Source organism: Geotrypetes seraphini, chromosome 8 (assembly GCF_902459505.1).
Source record: "Geotrypetes seraphini chromosome 8, aGeoSer1.1, whole genome shotgun sequence".
In the NCBI taxonomy this organism is placed as follows: domain Eukaryota; kingdom Metazoa; phylum Chordata; class Amphibia; order Gymnophiona; family Dermophiidae; genus Geotrypetes; species Geotrypetes seraphini.
The window spans coordinates 111,224,476-111,245,243 of record NC_047091.1 but is presented as its reverse complement, the minus strand read 5'-3'; the positions used below and the strand labels follow the sequence as shown (position 1 = coordinate 111,245,243).

Sequence of the window (20,768 nt, the reverse complement as noted above, 5' to 3'; positions counted from 1 at the left end):
TCAGATCACATGTGCATAGGATTTCAAATGTCCTTCAGAACTGCAGCACCAGAGAGATTAAAATTTAAAAAGCAGTGGATCCATTTATTCTAAAATACAAAAATACAAAAACCGTTTGGTGGAAGATGGGCAGGGGAGGGCTTCAATGGCTGGGAGGGTGTAGATGGGCTGGAGTAAGTCTTAACAGAGATTTTGGCAGTTGGAACCCAAGCACAGCACCGGGTAAAGCTTTGGATTCTTGCCCAGAAATAGCTAAGAAGAAAAAATTTAAAAAAAAAATAAAAAAATTTAAATTGAATCAGGTTGGGCAGACTGGATGGACCATTCGGGTCTTTATCTGCCGTCATCTACCATGTTACTATGTTAAAACCAAAGTGGGGAAAGCATGTGAAGCATGGCTCATGCAATTCTTTCCAAACCCACTGTAGGTGTATGAATGTTATGTCTGCATTGTCTATGAGCTGTTGGGGGGGGGGGGTAGGAGGAAGAAATGTATGTGTTTAGAATATGGTTGCGTGTTTGTGGTTTGTGGGGTGGTGGGACAGCTGAAGGGGTAGCAGAGAGCAAGGAGAGGCAGCTTGAAAGGATGAATTGTTTAACTGCTATGTTTCACTGTATGTAAGTTTGTATCCCATTAAAATGCACTGGGCCTATTTTTTTAGGGGAGGGCAGCTTTTTTTTTTCTGGAACCCCAGTCCCATTTACTGGTTTTTCCTAAGTACTAAGTTTCATCCCATTCCATTAGATTTTTGGAGAGATATATTCCCTACCAACCCTGAACAGACATAAATTCAACTCCTTATGTATAATTTTTCTAACTTATGTTGGGATGGGAAGAGTTAAAAAAAAAGAGTGTGGGGGGGAAGGACCCAGAAATCATTTGCTCAGCCTAGAAAGTGGCAAAGCCTATAACTCTAGAGCCACAAGGACAAGAGCAATGAGAAACACAAGAGCACAGATAAAGAAAAAAAAACTTGGATTTTTATGTCAGTAAACAGAATTGTGTTAAAAAGTGATGGTGTGAGTGTATAGTTGTGTGGATGCACTACCAGAACTGCCTTTACAAAGGAACAAGCAAGGCAATTACCTGAAACCCCAGTACCACAAGGGATCCCCCTCAGCAAAACTGTCATGACATCAAGTTAGTGCTTTAGGTTGCTTAGCAACAACTGAGGCCACTGTATGTATTTTCTGCTCTGGATTCCAGAGAACCTCATTGATAGGCCGCAGAGGTTTCCGCATCCGTCGTCACTGGGGGGGATGGGAGAGGTGAAGAGAAAGGGCATTTCATGTGGTTACAACATTTTGACCCTGAAAGATGACTTTTTTCACCTTTACTATAGTCACTATGGTGGGAAGGAGGTGGGAAGTCTGTACCTAACAGTTTTTGCTATGAACCTGGAGGCAGAGATAGGGTTACCAGACGTCCAGATTTTCCCAGACATGTCCGGGGGTCTAGATGGCTTTTCAAAACCCAACACTTTGTCCAGGTTTTGAAAAGAAATCACGTCGGGAAGGGGCATCCGCAAATGCACGAATGCAACGCAGTGATGTCACATGCACATGACATCATCACATCACATTCGCAGATACCTTCCAGCCCGACGAACAGCCATCGGGGGGTAGGACTGGGGCATAACAGGGCGGGGCTGGGTGGAACTGGGCGGGCCTAGGGGGGGTCCAGATTTTACCGATGTAAAATCTGGTAACCCTAGGCAGAGACACCTGACTATATTAGTTCACTGATTGGCTGATAAAATAAAGTGCACAACGTAGTGCAGCTGTTCTGTACAGTTTTGTGTACTACCGGGGATACATTATGTTAAAACACTTCTTGCATATGAGCTAACTGTGCACAAAGACTCATGCTGACATCAGCACATAGCTCATTTAAAACCAAGGTACTCTTCCTGTTTGTTTTGTACATTTGGACCTCTGTGAAGGAACAACACGGATGGTCTCTTCCAGTTTTGTTGACTGTCTATTGTCATATTGGTTGTTATTGTGAGAAAAAATAATAAAATTTTAAATAAAAATACAATGGTACTCTTGATTTGAGTGATAATTCAGACTTGGAGTCAGATGAGCAGATTTTTGTTCATCTTGAAAGCTTATCCTTAGAGCTAAAAGATATGTGAGGAGTGTGTGGCACAGTGGTTAGAGCTACAGCCTCAGCACCCTGAGGTTGTGGGTTCAAATCCCAAGTTGCTCCTTGTGACCCTGAGCAAGTCACGTGTAAAACCCTCATTGTCCCAAGTACATTAATTAAGAGTGTGAGCCCTTCAGAACAGATAAGGAAAAATGCTTGAGTACCTGAATGTAAACCACTTAAGCCATAAGTGGTATATAAATACATAAATAAATAAAATAAAATATATTATAACACTAGTTTTATGCCAAAATCAAAATGCGCACACACTTAAGAACAGAGCATTTTTCTATGTTGCAAATGGGTGAAAAAGTTATTAATCAGTTTATACAAGTCTGAGAACTTTTTTAGGCTCTCAACATCAAAACTTAGCATAAATAAGGAGAAAAGTGGTAAAAATGGAAAGCTCAAGAAGGATAATACAGTTTTGATACTAAGGTAAAGATGCTAGAATACTTGTACAAAGATAATAGTGACAGAAAGCATGATAAATAAAATAAGGAGAAAAATATGCAATATTGACTTAGGAAAACCCAGTTTATGAATAGAATTGGATTTGTAACAGCTTTTGATAAAGTTCCTTCTGAGAGACTCCTGAGAAAATGAAAAGTCACGATATAGGAGACAATATTCAGTTGTGGATTAGAAATTGATTATTGGACAGAAAACATAGGGAAGGGTTAAATGGATATTTTTCTCAATGGAGAAGAGTGAATAGTAAAGTGCCGCAGGGATCTGTACCGAGACTGGTGTGTTAGAGGTGACATTACCCGTTAAGAAGGAAATGACACAGTTTAGGGGTTGTTTTGGACCCAGGTTTAACCATGAAATTACAGATAGTCAAGACTGTAAAGGCATGTTTTGGCCAACTTCATATGCTTCATTGCCTTAAAACATTGATCCAGACCTATGATTTTAGAACCCTTCTTAATAAAACCCCAGCATTTATTTACAAATTATTGATTCCATATTCTCCAATCAGAACCCTGAGATCCAACGAACAGAATTTACTAACTATTCCATCCCTTAAGTCATCAATACAAGACGACAATTCATTTTCTCCGTTACTGCACCTCAGCTATGGAACGCCCTTCCAATTTATTTAAGGGAAGAGCAGAATCAAGAGAAATTCAAAAGTAACTTAAAAACATTTCTCTTTAAAGACGCTTTTGATAATTAACGAAACTCACCGCAGCTCAGATTATTTTATTGTACTATATTATACTGTTTTTTTTTTGTTACTCATTTTGTATTTTTCCTTTTTTGTTCTACTTTTCTATAATGATTTTGTATTTCATCTCCCCCCCCCTTCCTCGTGTATATAAGTTTGTAATGGTAATTTTTTAATTTCGTATGTTATTATAATAACAACAACAGTTTATATACCGCAGGACCGTGAAGTTCTATGCGGTTTACAATAAATTAGAAAGATTTTACAAATTGAATAGAACATTCATAGTTAGAGATTAGTGGTTAACAGTTTACAAGATCAGATTTGGGGGTGGGATTGTGATGGGGTCTATTGTTCAGATTCGTTACCTAGGTATTTCAAGAACAGGTATGTTTTTAGGTGTTTCCTAAATTCACCATAGTTGTTTGTGTGTGAAATTAGTTTTACCAGGTCTTTGCCCCATAAGGCTGCTTGATACGATAGAAGTTGTTGATGATGTCTCTTAAATTTGCATCCTCTAGCCGGTGGGGAAACGAACTTCAGGTGCTGCTTCGCGACCTTCTACTGCCGATTTCCTCTGCCGCGTCTCTGATGACATCATCGGAGACAGACGCGGGAGAGGAAATCGGCAGTAGAAGGTCGCGAAGCAGCGTGTTTAAAGTGCTGCCTACGCGGCTGGAGCCCAGAGGTTTGTCGGCGATGGGAAGGTCAGGAGCAGGCCAGATCGAGCAGGACAACGGCAGTAAAAGAAGGGAGAGGAGCCGAACGGAGCAGGGAAGGGTAAGGTAAGAGAAGGGAAAGGGGGTGGGGGAAAATGCTGCTACTGCTTCTGCACAGGAAAGGGGGAGGGATAGGAGGAAAATGCTGTTGCTGCTGCATAGGGAAATGGGATGGAAATGCTGCTGCACAGGGAAATGGGGGAAAATGACAGACAGACAGCGGGAGGAAGGGAGACAGAAAGAAAGAAAGACACAGGGGCAGGGAGAGGGACAGAAAGACAGACAAATTCAAATTCAAATTCTACTGCCTGATATTCAAAGCATTACACGGCTCTTCCCCCTCCTATCTAAATAACCGCTTAAACCAAATCTCCACCTCAAGACACAGAAGAACCTCGAACCCTTTCGCCTTCCCCCCACTCAAAGGCACACAACGCAAGAAAATGTTTGACAACCTTCTAGCAACACAAGCAGCAAAAATCAACCATTCCATCTCCAATCTTATGACAATATCAGACAACTTCAAAACATTCAAAAAAGAAATCAAAACCCTGCTTTTCAAAAAATTCATCCAAATATCTTAACCCCTCCTCTTTTACCTCCAGAAGATTCACCTACCTTCAGATAACCTTCCCCCAAATTACCCACCTTAACACCTTCCAATTAAACAAATACTGTACCATAAATAGATTGTAACCTACCCTCTCTAACTGAATTCCATATGTATTTTTCATACAGTTCTTCACTGTCAGTTTAATTTCCATCCTATAAATTCACATAGAATTTTTCTTTTTTCAACCATCTTTATTTTCTCTTCTTTATTAATTTCCAGGTACTTTAGTTAGATTGTGAGCCTTCGGGACAGTAAGGGAATTTTTTAAGTACCTTCTTACTTCTCATTTATAATATTAATGTATATTTTCTTCAAACCGCTTAGAACCTAACGGATGTAGCGGTATATAAGAAATAAATTACATTACATTACATTACAAAGGGGGCCAGAGAGAGAGAGTCAGCGGGAGAGGGAAAGGGGGCTGCTTTGGGGGGAGGGGTGTGCTGGGGGGAGACAGAAGGGGCCATGGAGAGATAGGGAGAGGGAAAGGGGGCTGCTTTGGTGGGAGGGGTGCTGGGGACAGACAGCTTTGCTCTGGAGGGGGAAGACAGAAGAGGGCCATGGAGAGACATTTCAGGGGGAGGTGTGTGCTGGGGGAAGACAGCTTTGCTTGGGGGGGAGGGGGAGACAGAAGGATACAGACAGTGGCCAAAGAGAGAGAGATAAAGAAACACAGACAGACACATCTATTCCAGCACCCGTTAATGTAACGGGCTTAAAGACTAGTGATTATTATAATACATCTATTATCACTCATGGTGCAACCTCACCTTGCATATGGCGTTCAATCTGTTCTGTGACCATGGATTGTGGGTCATTCATAAATCCATCTGATCAGCAAGAATATACTTTGAGAACCTTGACTTCATGTGACACTAGAGGGGTGATTTATGCAATGCAGTGCCCCTGTAAACTTTTATACATTGGACAAACCTCGAGATCTTTTAAAACAAGGATTATTGAACACAGATCTTGTCTGACATGCCAAAAATTGGAGGCTCCTATGGTACAACATAATATGGACTTTAACCATTCTTTTGAAGATATGCGATGCTGGATAATTGAGAAATTAATCCCATCACAGAAAGGAGGCGACTTTATGCAGCTTCTGAGGCAACGAGAGCAAAAATGGATCTTTAAATTACAAACCTGTATCCCGAACGGCTTGAATGCCCGCATTGAATGGCGTGCCTTTTTTTGAAGATCGCTTTTGGTTTTTGTTCTCACTAGCTTGCCATCCCCCTTGCTAATGCGATTCATGTCAGCACGCACTGATTTAAAGCTCTGGGCTGACGCCGGGGTGCCATTTTCCCGCGGAAGATTTTTTTGAAGCTGTTGCTCTTTTTCAAAGGTAACTCAGATTTCTGTTGATTAATGTATTTATACATTTCTTCATGACTAATTATATAATTTTTTTCTTAGATATTCCCCTGAAGCAGCCAATCGGCGAAACAGGGCCTGTCGGGAATAGTGAGATATATTTTAAAGTACAACTTTAAAATTGAAATTGGTTCCTCTTATGGAGCAGTGGAGATCTTACTTAACTGTCTGCCGGGAGATGTATGGAAGATAAGTGCAAGTTTATTTTTGTTGTTTATTTGCAGTTTAAACTGTGTATTTTAAACTGTGATACTAAAGCTTTCTAACTTTTATTCACGGAGTTTTTTGACCAAGGATGTGTTTTTTATGACAGTAAAGTACTTGTCATAATAGTTTCTTGGATGTTTCCTTGAAACACTGAGGTCTTTTTCTCCGTGTTAACTACTTGCCTTTCAGCCTTTTTACCGTCCGTTATTGGCAGTTCTATTCTGAATATTTGTTGTGATATTTTCTATTTTTGATATTCAGCTTGTTTATAGTTTTGATAATTTGTCATTTGATTCAAACATATTTGGACAAATGGCAACCTCTTGGCAAACTGGCCTTGGCTTTACTGAGAATGAATGGCAGTCCACTCTACAAGCACCCTGTCTTTTCTCAGAAGACACGGTGCTTCCTAATATGTCAATTTTGATTATCCGTACAGCACAGATCAAAATAAGTGAAGAACAGAAAAAGATAGAAACTATGATAACAAACATGCAAACTGAGACCCACTTTACAATTCAAAAGAGTATAATTGATTCTAAACTTGATAAAATTATAGCTGATCTAAAAATGCAAAAAATTAAGAAGTTTAAAAGGGACGAGAAAGATTATACTGAGGGGTATGTCTATGTTTGGATGAAAACTTCCTTAGAAGAACAAGATCCTAATGTGAAACAATCTGTTCGGTTCCATTTATCATCCAACTCATCCTCTGCTAGTGATGGTAGTAATTTTTTAGGCAGAGGTGGTCAAGGCAAAAGAAGGGGACAAAGAAGAACCAGAGGCAGACATCAAGGCAACTCCCGCCCCAATACCAGGTCCCAAAAGCAGACCAACTAGCAGTAGTTAATATTTCACAATATACTCTTTCTGAAATAGAAAATCAGGTATTGTCAAAGGGGCTTACATTTGTACCAGAAGTAAAAACTGACCCCTTTCAATTAAGGATAGATTTAGAGAAGTTCTTCAGAAAATTGCATTTACGTCTACATTTTTCCAAACATGATACTGAATACTAAGATCGTTCAGTGATTCGACAGAAATCTACTTGGGTCTCTATTGGTCCTTTAGATCCTGCATTACAGCTTTATAAGGATCTAGTAATGACAGATATAGAACAACTGGAAACAAAAACATTTTTTTGTAAATGGAACACGACTCAATTAGAAAGAGATGCCATCCAATCTTTACGTCAGAATCAAAACATAATCATCAGACGTGCTGATAAAGGAGGAGCGGTTGTAGTTCTGGATTACCAGACTTATATAGCCGAAATTGTACGACAGCTGTCTGATAGAACTGTTTATCTCCCATTAGTAGCTGATCCCATGGAAGAGTTGAAGCAAGAAATAGCGGTTTTAGCAACAAAGGGTTATAAGATGGGATTTTTAACCCAGAACGAATTACAGTTTCTATGTCCTCAACACCCTACGGTTCCTTTTTTCTATATCTTGCCGAAAATCCATAAAAGCTTGAATTCTCCACCTGGACGCCCTAAAGTGTCGTCCTGTGGGTCATTGCTTGAATGGGTAAATCAATACGTAGATATCTTTTTACAACCACTAGTATCTACGGTTACATCATTTATTCAAGATACTACACATTTTTTACGCTTATTAGCTCAACACCATCCCTCATGCAATACGATACTTGTTACATTAGATGTACAGGCTCTGTATACTAACATCCCGCAAGATTTAGCTCTTGAAATTGTAGAGGATTTTTTGAACAACCGTACTCGTCCACATTCAGTACCGTCTGATTTCTTGATTAGTTTACTTTCAATATCCTTGAAGAAAAATTATTTTATGTTTCAGGATGTCTTTTATCAACAACAATCTGGTACTGTGATGGGTGCCACATGTGCCCCCTCATTAGCTAACTTATTTATGGCACATTTTGAAGACACTTTTGTATACACCTCATTTTGGTTTTCGAAAGTAATTTTTTGGTGCAGATATATAGATGACATCTTTTTTCGGTGGGAGGATTCTGAGACCAATTTGGATGCCTTTGTAATTTTTCTTAATGGTTGCTTACCTACAATACATTTTGAAAAGTCGTCCGACAGTCGACAGATTCCTTTTCTGGATGTCATGGTTAAGATTCAAGAAAATGAATTTGTTACCACAGTCTATCGTAAAGCTACTGACAGGAACACTTTGTTGGACTTTTCAAGTTCTCATCCGCCTCGCTTGACGGAAAGCTTGCCTAACTCCCAATTTTTGCGGTATCGCCGTGTATGTTCCACCAAGGAAGAGTTTAAAGAGCAAGCTAAGACTCTTACAGTTAGACTGAAAGATAGAGGATACCCAGAACCTTGCATTAAGCGTGCCTATACTCGGGCATTGTACAATCAAAGAGATCTTTTATTGCAATACTCTGAACCACAATTAGAGAATGTTCGTATTGTTTGCATATTAAGACATTCCCAGCAAGCACGCTTTTTTGATAAGATTCTCAAAAAATATTGGAATTGCTTATCCATTCATCCATGTTTTAAGGATATCCAAATAACTACAGCATATTCACGTAATAAAAATTTACAGGAGCTTATTAGCCCTACCAATAGTGGTGCGTTTCAGCTAAATAATATACATGTTGAACAGGGAGGGAGGGTGGGACACTTTAAGTGCGGGCACTGTTCAATCTGTTCTGTGACCATGGATTGTGGGTCATTCATAAATCCATCTGATCAGCAAGAATATACTTTGAGAACATTGACTTCATGTGACACTAGAGGGGTGATTTATGCAGTGCAGTGCCCCTGTAAACTTTTATATATTGGACAAACCTCGAGATCTTTTAAAACAAGGATTATTGAACACAGATCTTGTCTGACATGCCAAAAATTGGAGGCTCCTATGGTACAACATAATATGGACTTTAACCATTCTTTTGAAGATATGCGATGCTGGATAATTGAGAAATTAATCCCATCACAAAAAGGAGGCGACTTTAAGCAGCTTCTGAGGCAACGAGAGCAAAAATGGATCTTTAAATTACAAACCTGTATCCTGAAAGGCTTGAATGCCCGCATTGAATGGCGTGCCTTTTTTTGAAGATCGCTTTTGGTTTTTGTTTTTTGTTCTCACTAGCTTGCCATCCCCCTTGCTAATGCGATTCACGTCAGCACGCACTGATTTAAAGCTCTGGTCTGACGCCGGGGTGCCATTTTCCCGCGGAAGATTTTTTGAAGCTGTTGCTCTTTTTCAAAGGTAACTCAGATTTCTGTTGATTAATGTATTTATACGTTTCTTCATGACTAATTATATAATTTTTTCTTAGATATTCCCCTGAAGCAGCCAATCGGCGAAACAGGGCCTGTCGGGAATAGTGAGATATATTTTAAAGTACAACTTTAAAATTGAATTTGGTTCCTCTTATGGAGCAGTGGAGATCTTACTTAACTGCCTGCCGGGAGATGTATGGAAGATAAGTGCAAGTTTATTTTTGTTGTTTATTTGCAGTTTAAACTGTGTATTTTAAACTGTGTTACTAAAGCTTTCTAACTTTTATTCACGGAGTTTTTTGACCAAGGATGTGTTTTTTATGACAGTAAAGTACTTGTCATAATAGTTTCTTGGATGTTTCCTTGAAACACTGAGGTCTTTTTCTCCGTGTTAACTACTTGCCTTTCAGCCTTTTTACCGTCCGTTATTGGCAGTTCTATTCTGAATATTTGTTGTGATATTTTCTATTTTTGATATTCAGCTTGTTTATAGTTTTGATAATTTGTTCAATTGTGGTCACCATATCTCAAAAAAAGATATAGCAGAATTAGAAAAGTTTTAAAGAAGAGTGACCAAAATGATAAAGGAAATTAAACTCCTCTCATATGGAGGAAAGGCTAAAGGGCTCTTCAGCTTTGAAAAAAGATGGCTGAGGGGGGATATGATTGATGTTTACAAAAAAAATAAAAATTCGAACAGATCAAAGTAAATTATTTTTTTCACTTTCAAAAATTACAAAAAGTCTAGGTGCTAGCTGCACTAAAGTCAGCAATTGTTGCTAACCCTGTTTTCACAGCTTTAGCAATGATTGCTTTTACCAACCCAATGCACAAAACGGCTCACTGCGTGTTTTTCCCCTTCGATCGCCCATTTTCCGACCCGGCCATGCAAATTAGCTAAAACCCCATGCAAAGTATTTATATATCCGCTATAATAAAACCCTTAGCACGCATGCGCAGTTGAAACTCAGTGCGGCCGTGCTTCATGATCCATGTCGCCACATGCACAGTAGGAGCCTGTGGCGGTTTCTCTATCTGCCTCCATCCTCTGTCCTCATGCGCATACGTGGCAATGGCTTCCCCCCCTCCCACACCCCAGCCAGCCTGTGCCTCAAAATTTCAGGCCTCTAGGGGTCAAGGCACCGCTGCCAGGCGAACACACAGGAAGGAGCCAGAGGTAAAAGGGAGGAGAGCTGTGATTGGACATCTTGCCAGGATAGAAAGAAAGCCCCGAGGTTGCCCGGCCTAGCGGATGCTGGACAGGGAGCAGGAAAGGGAGAAGGGGTACTACTGGACAGGGGGGAAGTAAAAGTAAGGGGGAAGAGCTACTGCTGGACAGGGGGAGCAGGGAAGGGGTGCTGCTGGACAGGGGGTAGAGACAGAAAGAAAGAAAGAAAGACAGGGAGCCAGGTAGAAAGAAAGACAGACATACAGAAAGAAATGCCTAAGTCTACACATCTATTCTAGCACCCGTTAATGTAACGGCTAAAAAACTAGTGTGTATATATATATATATATATATATATACACACACACACACACCGTGGAACCTTGGTTTACGAGCATGATTCGTTCCAGAAGCATGCTTATAAACCAAATTACTCGTATATCAAAGCGAGTTTCCCCATAGGAAGTAAAGGAAACTTGCTTGATTGGTTCCACCTCCTCCCCCCCCTTGTGGCCACCAGCGCTGCTCCACCCCACCCCACAAGACTCCACCCCCAAGGTCACTGGTGCGCTTCCACATCCTCCCCTGCGAACCGGCATCCCCCCCCTCACGAACACCCGCCCGCCCAAACTGAAGCCTTACTCCCATCTGGCACTGGCACACAGCACCAATCCACGGAGGTACCAGTGCCCGAAGATCCTGCCTCTTACCGGACTGGGCCTTGAGCATCTGCGCATGTTCAAGGACTTTTGGCTCCCACCTCTCTTCGAGGTATATGTCCTGCCATTTTTTTGGTGTTCAGGTGAGGCGGGGGCAATGGCAGGAGGAATTGGGCATCCCTCCTGCCATTTTTTCTTTGGTCCTGGGGGGGAGTGGAAAGGAGCCATGGCATGGGGGTGGGGGGCTGGATTTTTTCATTTCTTTTTTAATGAGACAGATTGTGCACCATCTGTACCATTAAAAAAAAGAAGCCTTAACAGCAGTGACAGGAGGCTGCTTCCCCTGTCACTCCTGTTATGGCTCTGCACATGTCATTCGCTCACTGAGCAATTATTGGTCTCATTTGCATATAAATCATTTGCATGCAAACTTGATAGTGCATTGATCGTTGCTGGAGAATCGGCCAGAGAAATGGCCAACAGCGATCCAGTCGGTCTCTTTAGTGCATCTAGCCCTAGGAGACCCTCAATGAAATTACATGAAAATGCCTTTAAAAATAAATAAGAGGAAATATTTTTTCATTCAGCATACAGTTAAGCTGTAGAACTCGTTGCCAGAGGATATGGTTACATTGGTTAGTTCATCTGGGCTTAAAAAAAGTTGTGGACTTTTTCTCCAGGAACTTGTCCAAATCTGCTATTGAAACAACTGCTTACTCTGGGATCGGTAGCATGGAATGTTGCTGCTGTCTGGGTTTCTGACAGGTACTTGTGACCTGGATTGGCCTCTGTTAGAAGCAGGACAACAAGATAAAATGGACCATTGGTCTGTCCCAATATGGGTATTCCTGAACTTAATATATAACAGAGCATCAAAAGCTGAGAGCCTGAGAGAAGGTAAAGTAAATGGAGGGCAGGAGTCCCTTAAATCCCCCCAGATTAGTAGATATGATCTTTGTAGTATAACCAATACAAGCACACACTCACATTTACATGCCTGGAGTCAGTCTAGTAATGCTGACAACACTTTTTGAGATAAAAACAAGTCACAAGACTGAAAGTTAAAACTTGCACAAGCCTCTGTCTGATGTTTGATCGTGGGTCACAGATCCATGCCTGCCCCAGCAAGATAAGCCTGCCAAAGATCTTCCTTCTGAGGAGAACTGCATACAATGTAGCTACACAGCAGGTGAGACAATCCTGACCAAGCTCAGAAAAGTCACTTCTGTGAAGGTCTAAACCAGGAGTGTCCAACCTGCGGCCTGATGAAGTATTTTGTGTGGTCCCGGTCGAGGGCGATGCAGTGTTTTCCTCTGCTGCCCCTTGGTGTTTACCATCTTGCCGGTTCCCTCCTCTGTCTTGCTGTAGCATTTGCACGTTTGTGCGGCCCCAGAAACATTTTTTTGGGGTCAATGCGGCCCAGGAAAGCCAAAAGGTTGGACACCCCTGGTCTAAACATTACACCTTAAGGGAACCTGGAACTGGGAGCAGCCTTAGGGGCGGTATCCTGCTACCAATCCTCAAGGTGTAAGACATTCACAGGAGTAAGGGCTAGATTCACTAAGCCCATCGATTAAGTCCCGACCACTTAGCTACCTGATTTTCCTCTGACCCGATTCACTGACCTCTGTCCCGATCATCCTCCGATCCGTGCATGCAAATGAAGGGGAACTGCATTCAAATATAGGCAGGCAGCGATTCACTAAAAAAAATGAGGGACACCGACTGGGCTGACCAATCAAAAATAAGTGACTGCTAAGGACCAGTCGCTCAGGTCCTTTCTGACTGCCCTGCCTTCTGCCGCTCTGCTCTCTGCCCCGATCTCCTTCTGCTCTCTGCCCCAATCCTGTTTCTCTGCCCCGACTCTCCTGCCCTTCCCCGCAGTGCCAGCCCGTGGTTTTAACTCACAGGTTTAAAATGGGTTAAAACCACGGGATCGTGAAGTGAAAAAAGTAAAGTAAAGCAAAGTTCCTCCCGACTAAAAGAAAAAGTTTCAAGCATGGTGAGCATGCGTAGACTATCTACAGGCAAAGTAGATGGTCTGCGCATACATCAGGATCGCTGGAGAGCGATTCGGTCGGTCGGTTGGGGGCGTGATTCCGAACGCCCTCATTTGCATGAGGGCGCTTCGTGAATCAGCCCCCTGGCCATGGATCAGATCGTTGACAGATCGGATCTGATCCATGGCCTTAGTGAATCTAGGCCTAAGAAACTTCTGTTTCTACTTCTACTGAAAAGAGAAGGCAAGGCCCCTTAATATTCAGCAGCCAAAACAGCACTGTAGCCAGAGAGTCAGAGCGTTTAAAATAAATCTTGCACACCAGCCTTTATATCTTTATAAGAAACTCATCCCCCATTACTCTCCGCGTACTCTGAGATCAGCAGACCAAAAACTTCTACAAATTCCTTCAATCAAAGAATTCTATTATACCCGGAAAACAAACTTTACAGTTGTCGCCCCAACACTATGGAACGCTTTACCACAACAACTTAGAGAAGAACAACATCTAGATAATTTCAAGACCAATTTGAAGACATTTTTATTCCGAGATGCTTTTGTCTGTTCTTAGTTCCACCTTTTTTCTTTTTTTCCCTCTCTCCTAAATTCTCTCTTTTACTTACCCTACTTTTTCAATCTCTGCCTACCTTTATCTCCTCTATTCCACTCTTTTTCCTATCATTTTTTCCTTTTCAACTGATTCGTTTTAACTTATTTCGCCAACCGCTTAATTAAAGCGATCCTACCCAATATGTGTTTCCCTACCCTCACTATTTCCCTCTCTTCTCCAGAATATGTAACTTCCCCCCCTTCCCCTCATATCCTCACTTTCATGTTAGTCAAATTATGTCTTTAATGTTCACCCACCACATTTTATATTTTAAATATTATCTTTGTTTTCCTTTGTATAAATTGTACTGTGAACCGGCCAGATACTTGGTGATGGTCGGTATATTAAAAAGTTAATAAACTTGAAACTTGTCTGTGCTGAACACTTTATTCTACTTGCCTGATGTAGGGATTTTTGTTTTTTGGCATCCATTTTAAATAGTTTTGTCCCTCCAGGTGATGCTTTAACTTCTTGCTCAGGAAGCAAAAGTTACAATTTTTTCAGAACTTATGCAGTACTACAGGACAGTACACCATAAACTCAGACTATTATTGACTCATGTTGATTTTAAAGCAACACGGTTTGCCTCATCTTTCTTGAACATAAGAATTGCCGATGCTGGGTCAGACCAGTGGTCCATCGTGCCCAGCAGTCCGCCCAAGTGGCGGCCCTCTGGTCAAAGACCAGCGCCCTAACTGAGACTAGCCCTACCTGCGTATGTTCTGGCTCAGCAGGAACTTGCCTAACTTTGTCTTGAATCCCTGGAGGGTGTTTTCCCCTATGACAGACTCCAGAAGAGTGTTTCAATTTTCTACCACTCTCTGGGTGAAGAAGAACTTCCTTACGTTCGTATGGAATCTATCCCCTTTCAATTTTAGAGAGTTCCCTCTCATTCTCCCTACTGTGGAGAGGGTGAACAACCTGTCCTTATCTACTAAGTCTATTCCCTTCAGTACCTTGAATGTTTTGATCATGTCCCCTCTCAATCTCCATTGTTCGAGGGAGAAGAGGCACAGTTTCTCTAATCTTTCGCAGTACGGCATCTCCTCCAGCCCCTTAACCATCTTAGTCGCTCTTCTCTGGACCCTTTTGAGTAGTACCGTGTCCTTCTTCATGTACAACGACCAGTGCTGGATGCAGTACTCCATGTGAGGGCCCACCATACCTCGGTACAGCAGCATGATAACCTTCTCCGATCTGTTCGTGATCCCCTTCTTTATCATTCCTAGCATTCTATTCACCCTTTGCACCGCTGCCGCACATTGCGCGGATGGCTTCATCGACTTGTCGATCATAACTCCCAAGTCTTTTTCCTGGGAGGTCTCTCCAAGTACCGTCCCAGACATCCTGTATTTGTGCATGAGATTTTTGTTGTCCGGGGCAGTACTTCTCCCAATCCCTAAATTCCCAAAAAGGTTTGAAGGACAGGCATATCTTTACTATTGAGCATACTTTCCATCCTGGCAAGTGAGGTTTGAGAAAAGCACAGTTACTTACCGTAACAGGTGTTATCCAGGGACAGCAGGCAGATATTCTTAACGTATGGGTGACGTCACCGACGGAGCCCCGGTACGGACACTTTTAACTAGAAAGTTCTAGTTGACCGCACCGCGCATGCGCGGGTGCCTTCCCGCTCGACGGAGGAGAGCGTGGTCCCCAGTTAAGATAAGCCAGCTAAGAAGCCAACCCGGGGAGGAGGGCGGGTCCTAAGAATATCTGCCTGCTGTCTCTGGATAACACCTCTTACGGTAAGTAACTGTGCTTTATCCCAGGACAAGCAGGCAGCATATTCTTAACGTATGGGTGACCTCCAAGCTAACAGAGGGGGAGGAGGGATGGTTGGCCATTAGGAAAATAAATTTTGTAACACAGATTGGCCAAAGAGTCCATCCCGTCTGGAGAAGGCATCCAGACAGTAGTGAGTAGTGAACGTGTGAACTGAGGACCAAGTGGCAGCCTTGCAGATTTCCTCGATGGGCGTGGAACGGAGGAAAGCCACAGAAGTAGCCATAGCTCTGACTCTGTGGGCCGTGACAGCACCTTCCAGTGAGAGACCGGCCCGAGCATAACAGAAGGCAATGCAGGCAGCAAGCCAGTTGGAAAGCGTCCGTTTAGAGACAGGGCGATCTAAACGGTTAGGGTCGAAAGATAGAAAGAGCTGAGGGGATGAGCGGTGAGCCCTGGTGAGATCAAGATAGTAAGCAAGGGCACGCTTACAGTCCAGCGTATGCAGCGCCTGTTCCCCAGGATGAGAGTGGGGTTTGGGAAAAAAGACAGGCAAAACAATGGACTGGTTGAGGTGAAAGTCCGAGACCACCTTGGGAAGGAACTTAGGATGGGTGCGCAGAACCACCTTGTCATGGTGAAAAACAGTGAAAGGTGGGTCGGCAACCAGTGCATGCAGCTCACTAACCCTCCTGGCAGAGGTGATGGCAATGAGGAAAAGCACCTTCCACGTAAGAAATTTGAGCGAATTTGTGGCAAGAGGCTCAAAAGGAGGTTTCATGAGGGCGGATAAAACCACATTCTGGTCCCAGACGACTGGAGGAGGCTTCAGAGGTGGTTTGACATTGAAGAGGCCCCTCATGAACCGGGAAACCAGGGGATGAGCCGTGAGAGGTTTTCCGAGGATAGGCTCATGAAACGCAGTGATGGCACTGAGGTGGACTCTGATTGAGGTAGACTTGAGGCCAGCGTCGGACAGAGAGAGCAAATAGTCTAGAACAGTTTCCACCGCCAATGAGGTGGGATCGTGGTGATGTAGTAGACACCAAGAGGAGAACCGGGTCCACTTCTGATGGTAACATTGGAGGGTAGCCGGTTTCCTGGAGGCATTCAAAATACGACGGACAGGTTGAGACAGATTCTCTGGAGAGGTCAGCCCGAGAGAAACCAAGCTGTCAGGTGGAGCAAAGACAGATTGAGATGCAGTAGAGACTGATGCTGCTGTGTAAGTAGAGTAGGAAACACAGGCAGAGGAATGGGTTCCCTGGAGCTGAGCAGGAGGGAGAACCAATATTGACGAGGCCACCGAGGGGCGATGAGAATCATGGTTGCTCTGTCCCTGCGTAGTTTGAACAATGTCCGCAACATCAGAGGCAGTGGAGGAAAGGCATAGAGGAACTGATCCATCCAGTCGAGCAGGAATGCATCCGGGGCCAGACGATGAGGAGAGAAGAGTCTGAAACAGAACTGGGGTAGCTGATGGTTGTGAGGAGCTGCAAAGAGGTCCACCTGAGGAGTGCCCCACCGATCGAAGATGGAGTGGAGTGTGGTCGGATCCAGAGTCCACTCGTGAGGTTGAAGGATGCGGCTGAGATTGTCGGCCAGGGAGTTCTGTTCGCCCTGGATGTAGACAGTCTTGAGGAAGAGATTGCGGGCCGTGGCCCAGGTCCAGATGCGGATGGCCTCCTGACAGAGGAGGGGAGAACCGGTGCCACCTTGCTTGTTTATGTAATACATGGCGACTTGGTTGTCTGTGCACAGGAGAAGAACCTGAGGGTAGAGAAGGTGTTGGAAAGCTTTGAGTGCATAGAACATGGCCCTGAGTTCCAGTAAGTTGATATGATGTTGACGCTCCTGAGGGGTCCAGAGACCCTGTGTGCGAAGTTCTCCCAGGTGGGCTCCCCATGCGTAGGGGGAGGCATCCGTGGTGATGACCATGGAGTGAGGGGGTAGATGAAAAAGCAGACCCCTGGAAAGATTGGAGGAGTTCAACCACCATTGAAGAGATCGCTGAAGAGACGATGTCACACAGATGGGATGAGAAAGAAGGTCCGTGGTCTGAGACCATTGGTTGGCTAGAGCCCACTGAGGTGTTCTGAGGTGGAGTCGTGCCAGAGGGAGCACATGGACCGTGGAAGCCATGTGGCCTAGGAGGACCATCATCTGCCGAGCAGGAATGGAGTGATGAAGGAGTACCTGACGGCAAAGATGGAGCAGGGTCTGTTGACGGTCGGAGGGGAGGAACGCCCTCATCAGAGTGGTGTCGAGAACAGCTCCAATGAACTGAAGTCGCTGTGTGGGAAGCAGATGCGACTTGGGCTGGCTGATCTCGAACCCCAGAAGATGGAGGAAAGAGATGGTGTGTTGAGTGGCTTGTAGCACAAGCGGAGACGTAGGCGCTTTCACCAACCAATCGTCCAAGTAGGGGAACACTTGGAGGTTGTGAGACCTGAGGAAGGTCGCTACCACAATAAGGCACTTGGTGAACACCCTGGGTGATGATGCGAGGCCAAAGGGTAGCACTTTGTACTGGTAGTGATGGTGCTGTATCTGAAACCGGAGATAGCGACGTGTAGTTGGATTGATTGGAATGTGAGTGTAGGCCTCCTTGAGGTCTAGGGAACATAGCCAGTCGTGTTGAGAGAGAAGAGGGTAAAGCGTGGCAAGGGAGAGCATTCTGAACTTTTCCTTGACCAGATACTTGTTGAGGTCCCTGAGATCGAGGATGGGATGTAGGTCTCCCGTCTTCTTGGGTACCAGGAAGTAGCGGGAGTAGAATCCCTGACCCCTTTGGTCTTGGGGGACTTCTTCGATGGCATTGAGAAGAAGGAGGGATTGAACCTCCTCGAGAAGGAGGAGGGTTTGAGAGGAGTGAGAAGCAGACTGTACGGGAGGATTGTCTGGTGGAAGAGTCTGGAAGTTGAGAGAGTAGCCGTGGCGAATGATGGTGAGGACCCACTGGTCTGATGTGATGACCTCCCAACGGCTGAGAAACAGTTGCAGGCGTCCTCCGATAGGTTGAAGAAGAGGTAACTCTGGTGAGAGACTGGCTATGCCCTGGAGAAAGGAGTCAAAAGGGCTGAAAAGGTTTTGACTGAGGGAGAGGCTTGGCCGGTTGATGAGATTGGGAGCGAGCCTGAGTTTGCTGTTGCTGACAAGGTCGGCGAGGTTGTTGCGGAGGTGGATGAAGAGGTCTGGCTGAGAATCTGCGTTGGTATGAAGACTGCTGTTTATAGGGGCGAGCAGGCGGAGTCTTCTTCTTCGGTTTGATGAGAGTATCCCACCTGGTCTCGTGAGCAGAGAGTTTCTGGGTGGTGGAGTCTAGGGACTCTCCGAAAAGTTCATCACCAAGACAAGGTGCGTTAGCCAGGCGGTCTTGGTGGTTAACGTCGAGGTCGGAAACTCTCAGCCAGGCCAGACGTCTCATGGCAACCGCCATGGCCAAAGCTCGAGAGGTGAGCTCGAAAGAATCATAAATAGAGCGCACCATGAATTTGCGGAGTTGGAGCAGACTGGAAATGTGTTGTTGGAAAAGAGGGACCTTACGTTCAGGAAGATACTTTTGTAATGAAGAGAGTTGTTGAACCAGATGCTTCATGTAGAAGGAGAAGTGAAAGGTGTAATTATTGGCTCTGTTTGCAAGCATTGAATTTTGATAAAGGCGCTTGCCAAATTTATCCATCGTTTTGCCCTCTCTGCCAGGAGGGGTAGAAGCATAAATACTGGAGCCCTGGGTTTTCTTCAAGATGGACTCGACAAGAAGAGATTCATGGGGTAGTTGGGGTTTGTCAAATCCCGGGATAGGGATGACCCTGTAGAGACTATCCAGTTTTCTAGGGGCCCCCGGTACCGAGAGAAGGTTCTCCCAATTTTTGTAGAAAGTTTCTCGTAAGATGTCGTGGACGGGTAACTTTAGAAATTCTTTGGGGGGTTGCTCGAAGTCTAGGGCATCTAAGAAAGCCTGTGACTTCTTAGAGTCAGATTCTAATGGGATAGAGAGAGCCGCTGACATTTCCCGAAGAAATTTGGTGAACGAGGATTGTTCAGGCTTGGAACCGGTATCGATTGTGGAGGGCTCCTCGTCGGTTGAAGAAGCCTCATCGTCGGTACCGGGTTGGGATTCTTCCCAGAGGTCCGGGTCCCTGACATCGGTGTGTATAGGACGGGACGGCGGTGTGGATGGTTCTGCATGGCGAGTCTTAGAGAGAGATTTGCCAGAACGCATGGAGACGGTACCGGGGGAAGAAGAGCGGCGTCTGTCTCGGTCTCGGGGGGCTTGGTGATGGTCCCGATGTCGGAGAGGATCGGCATCAGAGTGTAGTTGCACGAGAGGGTTGATGGGTTCCGCCGCGAGCACCGGCATGGACGTGTTTAATGGTACCGATGGAGTCGACTCCGGTGGTATGGTGCGAGGCTCGGGCCGGTCCGGTACCGGAAGGAGCGGGGCCAATATTGTTGGCAACAGGTGTTGTAGTTGTTGCTGCAGCTGCTCCTGTAATTGAGTTTGGAGTATGGCCGCTATGCGGTCGTCCAGAGGAGGCACCGGTACCGCTTTTTTCTTTTTCGGTACCATAGGTGCTGCTCTACGCCCCGGCGATGAGGAGGCCGATGACGAGGCACTCACCGAAATCGGAGCGGAGCGTTTACGGGGTCGGCTGGATGCCGGGAGGACCGGTGTCGCCGCCGTGGCAGGAGGGCGCTCAAGGGAAGTGGAAGGCTTCTTAGCCGGCTTACCTGATGCCATCGACCCCGAGGAAGGATCTGGCGGTGTGGAGGTAGTCGGTGCCGAGTTTTGCGGCGCCGTCGACGGTGTGGCAGACTCCATGGCAGATCCGGTGCCAAAAAGGAGGTTCTGCTGGATCTGCCTGTTCTTTAACGTACGTTTTTTAAGAGTAGCACAGCGGGTGCAGGTGTCAGCCCGATGCTCTGGACCCAGGCACTGTAAGCACCAATTGTGCGGGTCAGTGAGAGAGATCGGGCGTGCACACCGCTGGCACTTCTTAAAACCCGGCTGGGGGGGCATGAATGGAAACACGGCCTCCGCAAAATCAAACCCGGAGTCCTGTATGTTGGCAACAGGCCCCGCTGGGGCCGGCCAAAAAAATAAAGGAAAAGACAAATTAAAAAAAATTTTTT

General features: G+C 44.7%; 1 protein-coding gene across 2 annotated transcripts in view; it reads right to left on the bottom strand.

The window, feature by feature from the left end:
* MFSD12 (major facilitator superfamily domain containing 12) overlaps positions 1–20,768 on the bottom strand; it is a 65,958-nt gene that overhangs the window by 22,372 nt on the left and 22,818 nt on the right. The gene's annotated exons all lie outside the window — the stretch shown is intronic.